Here is a 7,329-nt window from a genome sequence, read left to right as displayed (position 1 = left end):
TTTAATGTATCATTTAAAGCTTATGTTTCCTTATTTATTTTTCTTTTGGATGATCTGTCCATTGGTGAAAGTGGGGTGTTAAAGTCCCCTACTATGAATGTGTTAGTGTCGATTTCCCCTTTTATGGCTGTTAGTATTTGCCTTATGTATTGAGGTGCTCCTATGTTGGGTACATAAATATTTACAATTGTTATATCTTCTTCTTGGATCGATCCCTTGATCATTATGTAATGTCCTTCTTTGTCTCTTCTAATAGTCTTTATTTTAAAGTGTATTTTGTCTGATATGAGAATTGCTACTCCAACTTTCTTTTGGTTTCCATTTGCATGGAATATCTTTTTTCCATCCCCTTACTTTCAGTCTGTATGTGTCTCTAGGTCTGAAGTGGGTCTCTTGTAGACAGCAAATATATGGGTCTTGTTTTTGTATCCATTCAGCCAATCTGTGTCTTTTGCTGGGAGCATTTAGTCCATTTACATTTAAGGTAATTATCGATGTGTATGTTCCTATTCCCACTTTCTTAATTGTTTTGGGTTTGTTATTGTACGTCTTTTCCTTCTCTTGTGTTTCTTGCCTAGAGAAGTTCCTTTAGCATTTGTTGTAAAGCTGGTTTGGTGGTGCTGAACTCTCTCAGCTTTTGCTTGTCTGTAAAGGTTTTAATTTCTCCATCAAATCTGAATGAGATCCTTGCTGGGTAGAGTAATCTTGGTTGCAGGTTTTTCTCCTTCATCACATTAAATATGTCCTGCCAGCCCCTTCTGGCTTGCAGAGTTTCTGCTGAAAGATCAGCTGTTAACCTTATGGGGATTCCCTTGTGTGTTATTTGTTGTTTTTCCCTTGCTGCTTTTAATATGTTTTCTTTGTATTTAATTCTTGACAGTTTGATTAATATGTGTCTTGGCGTATTTCTCCTTGGATTTATCTTGTGTGGGACTCCCTGTGCTTCCTGGACTTGATTAACTATTTCCTTTCCCATATTAGGGAAGTTTTCAACTATAATCTCTTCAAATATTTTCTCAGTCCCTTTCTTTTTCTCTTCTTCTTCTGGAACCCCTATAATTCGAATGTTGGTGCGTTTAATGTTGTCCCAGAGGTCTCTGAGATTGTACTCAGTTCTTTTCTTTCTTTTCTCTTTATTCTTCTCTGCAGTAGTTATTTCCACTATTTTATCTTCCAGGTCACTTATCTGTTCTTCTACCTCAGTTATTCTGCTATTGATCCCATCTAGAGTATTTTTAATTTCATTTATTGTGTTGTTCATCATTGCTTTTTTCATCTTTAATTCTTCTAGGTCCTTGTTAAATGTTTCTTGTATTTTGTCTCTTCTATTTCCAAGATTTTGGATCATATTTATGATCATTATTCTGAATTCTTTTTCAGGTAGACTGCCTATTTCCTCTTCATTTGTTAGGTCTGGTGGGTTTTTATCTTGCTCCTTCATCTGCTGTGTGTTTCTCTGTCTTCTCATTCTGCTTATCTTACTGTGTTTGGGGTCTCCTTTTTGCAGGTTGCAGGTTCATAGTTCCCGTTGTTTTTGGTGTCTGTCCCCAGTGGCTAAGGTTGTTTCAGTGGGTTGTGTAGGCTTCCTGGTGGAGGGGACTAGTGCCTGTGTTCTGGTGGATGAGGCTGGATCTTGTCTTTCTGGTGGACAGGTCCATGTGTGGTGGTGTGTTTTGGGGTGTCTGTGGACTTATTATGATTTTAGGCAGCGTCTCTGCTAATGGGTGGGGTTGTGTTCCTGTCTTGCTAGTTGTTTGGCATAGGGTGTCTAGCACTGTAGCTTGCCGGTCGTTGAGTGAAGCTGGGTGCTGGTATTGATATGGAGATCTGTTGGAGATTTTCGCCGTTTGATATTATGTGGAGCTGGGCGGTCTCTTGTGGACCAGTGTCCTGAAGTTGGCTCTCCCACCTCAGAGGCACAGCACTGACTCCTGGATGCAGCACCAAGAGCCTTTCATCCACACGGCTCAGAATAAAAGGGAGAAAAAGTAGAAAGAACGAAAAAAAGAAAGAAAGAAAGGAGGAAAGGAGGGAGGGAGGGAGGGAGGAAGGAGGGAAAGAAGGAAAGAAAGAAAGAAGATAAAATAAAATAAAGTAAAACAAAATAAAGTTATTAAAATAAAAAATAATTATTAAGAAAAAAAAATTTTAAAGAAAAAAAAAAAGAACGGAGAGAACCCTAGGACAAATGGTGGAAGCAAAGCTATACAGACAAAATCTCACACAGAAGCATACACATACACACTAACAAAAAGAGGAAAAAGGGAAAAAAATCATAAATCTTGCTCTCAAATTGCACCTTCTCAATTTGGGATGATTGGTTGTCTATTCATGTATTCCACAGATGCAGGTACATCAAGTTGATTGTGGAGCTTTAATCCGCTGCTTCTGAGGCTGCTGGGAGAGATTTCCCTTTCGCTTCTTTGTTCTCACAGCTCCCGGGTCTCAGCTTTAGATTTGGACCCGCCTCTGCATGTAGGTTGCCAGAGGGCGTCTGTTCTTTCAGACAGGACGGGGTTAAAGGAGCAGCTGCTTTGGGGACTCTGGCTCACTCAGGCCGGGGGGAGGGAGGGAGGGGCACGGAGTGCGGGGCGGGCCTGCGGCGGCAGAGGCCAGTGTGACGTTGCACCAGCCTGAGGCGCACCGTGCGTTCTCCCGGGGAAGTTGTCCCTGGATCCTGGGACGCTGGCAGTGGCGGGCTGCACAGGCTGCCCAGAAGGGGGGTTTGGATAGTGACCTGTGCTCGCACACAGGCTTCTTGATGGTGGCAGCAGCAGCCTTAGCGTCTGATGCCCGCGCTTTTAACCGCAGCTCATGCCCGTCTCTGGAGCTCCTTAAGCAGCGCTCTTAATCACCCTTTCTTCGCGCACCAGGAAACAAAGAGGGGAGAAAAAGCCTCTTGCCTCTTCGGCAGGTCCAGACTTTTCCTGGACTCCCTCCCGGCTAGCCGTGGTGCACTAGCCCCCTTCAGGCTGTGTTCACGCCGCCAACCCCAGTCCTCTCCCTGCGCTCCGACCGACTAAAGCCCGAGCCTCAGATCCCAGCCCCGCCCGCCCCGGCGGGTGAGCAGACAAGCCTCTTGGGCTGGTGAGTGCCGGTCGGCACTGATCCTCTGTGCGGGAATCTCTCTGCTTTGCCCTCCGCACCCCTGTTGCTGTGCTCTCCTCCATGGCTCCGCAGCTCCCCCCACCCTCCGCCACCCGCAGTCTCCGTCCACGAAGGGGCTTCCTAGTGTGTGGAAACCTTCCACACACTTCCTAGTGTGTGGAAACCAGCTCTCTCCCAATGGTGCAGGTCCCGTCCCTATCCTTTTGTCTCTTTTTATTCTTTTTTCTTTTGCCTTACCCAGGTATGTGGGGACTTGCTTGCCTTTTGGGAGGTCTGAGGTCTTCTGCCAGTGTTCAGTAGGTGTTCTGTAGGAGTTGTTCCACGTGTGGATGTATTTTTGGTGTATCTGTGGCGCGGAAGGTGATCTCCGTGTCTTACTCTTCCGCCGTCTTCCCCTCGTCTCCCCTCTTTTTACTTTCTTGATTGTATTGTTGTATAAAACTTTTTTAGTTTTGATGAGGTTCGAGTTATCCACTTTTTATTTTGTCTCTTGTGATTTAATTGTCACGTCTAAGAAATTATTGCCTAATCTAAGATCAGGAAGGTTTTCTGCTATATTCTCACTTAGGATTTATATGATTTTAGCTCATGTATTTAGCTCCATAATTCTTTTTTTTGTTAATTTTTGTGTATGGTACATAGCAGAGGTCCAACTTTATTCTTTTGCATAAAGATACACACATATCCCAGAACCATTTGTTAAAAAGATTCTCCTTTCCCCATTGACTTGTTTTGACAGCCTTGTCAAATAGCAAGTGACCATAAATGTAAGGGCTTATTCTGGACTCTTAATTAATCTATATCTCTATCTTTATGCCAGAACCACATTGTCTTGATTACTGTAGCTTTATAGTAAATTTTGACATTTTTGTAGTAAATTTTTATTGTAAATTTTGAAATTAGGAAAGTTCTCTATTTGGTTTTCGTTTTCAAGATGATTTTGGCTATTCTGGGTCTCTTACATTTCCAGATCAATTTTAAGATCTGATTGTCAATTTCTGCAAAAATCCAGCTGTGATTTTGATAGCAGTCAAAGCTCACTTTTGAAGTATCTTCACAGTATCCTAACTTATTTTTGGAGTACCATTACAGTAACCAAAATCTTTATTAATAACCATGTTATTAAATTTGCACACATTAACCAGGTGTATATTATTCTTAAAGTCAAGATGGAAAAGCACTACTTCCATTTGAAACATATCAGAAAATCTAATGGCCAGGTAATGAAATTTAATATTTTCAGGTCTCCAGGCAGGACAAGTCCTGACTTGCTTAAATGTAGATGAATAGAAATGTTAATCAATCTTTTTTTTTTTTTTTTTTTTTTTGCGGTACGCGGGCCTCTCACTGTTCTGGCCTCTCCCATTGCAGAGCACAGGCTCCGGACACGCAGGCTCAGTGGCCATGGCCCACAGGCCTAGCCGCTCTGTGGCATGTGGGATCTTCCCAGACCAGGGCACGAACCCGTGTCCCCTGCATCGGCAGGCGGACTCTCAACCACTGTGCCACCAGGGAAGCCCCAGTCAACAGATTTTTGACAACAAGCAAAGGCAATCATGGAGAAATGATAGTCTTTTCAACAACTGGTGCTGGAACAACCGGGGATCCAAATGCAAAAAAAAAAAGGAAAGAAAAAGAAAGGAAAATAGAGGCTTAGATAGAACCTACTCAGAGAGTTAACATCACAAAAATTAAGTCACAATTGATCATATATCTAAAAGTAAAATGCATAATTATAAAACTTCTGGAGAGAAATACAGGAATAAATGAACATTTGGTGATGAGTTTTTACATACAATACGAAAACATGATATATGAATGAAAAGAATGATAAGTTGGACTTTAATAAAATTTAAAACTTCTGCTGTAGACAGAACCTGTTAAGAAAAGGAAAATACAAGCCACAGACTAGGAGAAAATATTTGCAAAATACATATCTTCTGTAGAACTCATTTACAAACTATGCAAATAACTATAAAACTGAATAATAGAAAATATACAACTCATTTAAAAATTGGGCAAAATATCTGGAAAAACCCCTTAGCAAAGCAGTTATGCAGATGGTAAATAATCATATGTAAAGGTAATGGACATCATTTGACATTAAGAATTGCAAATTAAAACAGTAATATGATGCCACTACCCACCTATTATAAAGGTTAAAATCCAGGGCTTCCCTGGTGGCGCACTGGTTGAGAGTCCGCCTGCCGATGCAGAGGATGCGGGTTCGTGCCCTGGTCCGGGAAGATCCCACATGCCACGAAGCGGCTGGGCCCGTGAGCCATGGCCGCTGAGCCTGCGCATCCGGAGCCTGTGCTCAGCAACGGGAGAGGCCACAACAGTGAGAGGCCCGCGTACCACACACACACACACACAAAAAGGTTAAAATCCAAAAGGAGTTAAGACCAATAGCTGGCTATACTGTGGAGCAACAGGAGCTTTCATTCTCTGCAGTGGAATTGCAAAACGGTGCAGCCACTCTGAAAGACAGTTTAACATTTCCTCTCAAAGCTAAGTGTAATCTTGTCACAAAATTTAGCAGTAGTGCTCCTAGGTATTTACCCAAATGATCTGAAACTTACCTCCATATAAAATCCTGCATGAAAATGTTTATGGACGCTTTATTCATAAGAGCCAAAGCCTGAAAGCAACCAAGATGTCCCTCATAAGGGAAGTGGAAAAACAAGCCACACTACATCATACGATGGAATATTATTTGCAGCAATAAGAGAAAATGAGCTATAAAGTCAAAAGAAGACATGGATGAATCTTGAATGCATATCTCTGAGTTAAAGAAACCAGTCTGAAAAGTCTACATGCCATAAGATTCCACTTATACAACATTTTGGAAAAGGCAAAACTATGGAGACATTACAGTATTTTGTCACGGATATGGGAGGGGGAAAAGATTTAAATATGTGAAGCACAGGGAATATTTTAGGGCTGTGAAACTATTCTAATGATACTGTAATGATGGATACACAAAACTACGTATGGGACAAACCCCATAGGACCTTACAGAACAAATGAGACTCTTAGTATATTAAAATTAAATAAATAGGAGGTCAGGTGATCCCTGGTTGAAATATAAAGTGTGACAAAAGAACCTAACTGTATTACAAAAGTATGAAACAGTCTTGCTGAAGGGAGTGAGGGAAGTTGCCACCTAAGTAACCTTGGAAATGAATGGAATAAAACTAAAAGTAAAAATAAACAAACAGAACACTCTGTACCGAAAACCCTAAGCATTATACTCAGACTCATAAAGTTATTGCCCATGGGATTACATGTTAACGATTCGGATACTACTATACATGTATACTGGAAATGAACAATTAAGAAAATCAATAGTGAATAATAGGAGCCCGGTTTCTCACTGACGGAGGTGCCTACAGATAAGGAAGCATAATGGCTAAAATGATCCAAGTGGAAATAATGGTTTGCAGTTGGACATATTAACATCAACGCATGTTTACTTTATTATAAACACAGTTACAAATAGAGCTATGTATAGGCATGTGTATATATGATGGTTAGTATATATACATATATATCCCTACTTACCTGAGAAGATCTAGAGCCAGTACAACCCAGTGGCAACGATCACAACTAGCACTGAGCTCTTGGTTTCTAATATTACTCTTCATGAAAAGAAAGCAAGGCTCCTTGGATAAATAGCTGATTCTAGGACTTGGAGGACAGGAATTGTGCAAAATGAGCCTGGAGCATCCACAAATTAAGAAAGTGCTAAAACATACACACACACACAGACTGGAGTAGGTCAAGGGGATAGAGGAGAGTATGTCAAAGGGACAGTTGACAGAGGAGCCAACTGAAAGAGCTCCCAAGGACCAAAACTGGAATAATTTGAACAACAAAATAAAATGATATTAGATTATAACCCAAATTATGAAACAAATCTCATGAGTCCATAGTGATTTAAATAAATAAATAAATGGAAGAGAAGAGACAAATCTCTTGTGAAAAAGAATTCCAAAAAATTTATGTTAATACTTCTCCCTCAAGGATGAGAAACGTAACTCTGCCTCCTTAAGTGTGGACTTTACATAGTGACTTCCTTTAAGACAGATGATAGATTGGATAGATGATAGATAGATAGATAGATAGACAAACAGATTTATAGATATAGATTTCTCTCTGTATACATGAATATATATGGGGGGGTAAATTTACAGAAATCTTATAAACACTACTTCAGCC

The sequence above is a fragment of the Grampus griseus genome (assembly GCF_964374135.1).
Source record: "Grampus griseus genome assembly, chromosome: 1".
NCBI lineage: Eukaryota > Metazoa > Chordata > Mammalia > Artiodactyla > Delphinidae > Grampus > Grampus griseus.
Note: the sequence above shows the minus strand (reverse complement) of the source record.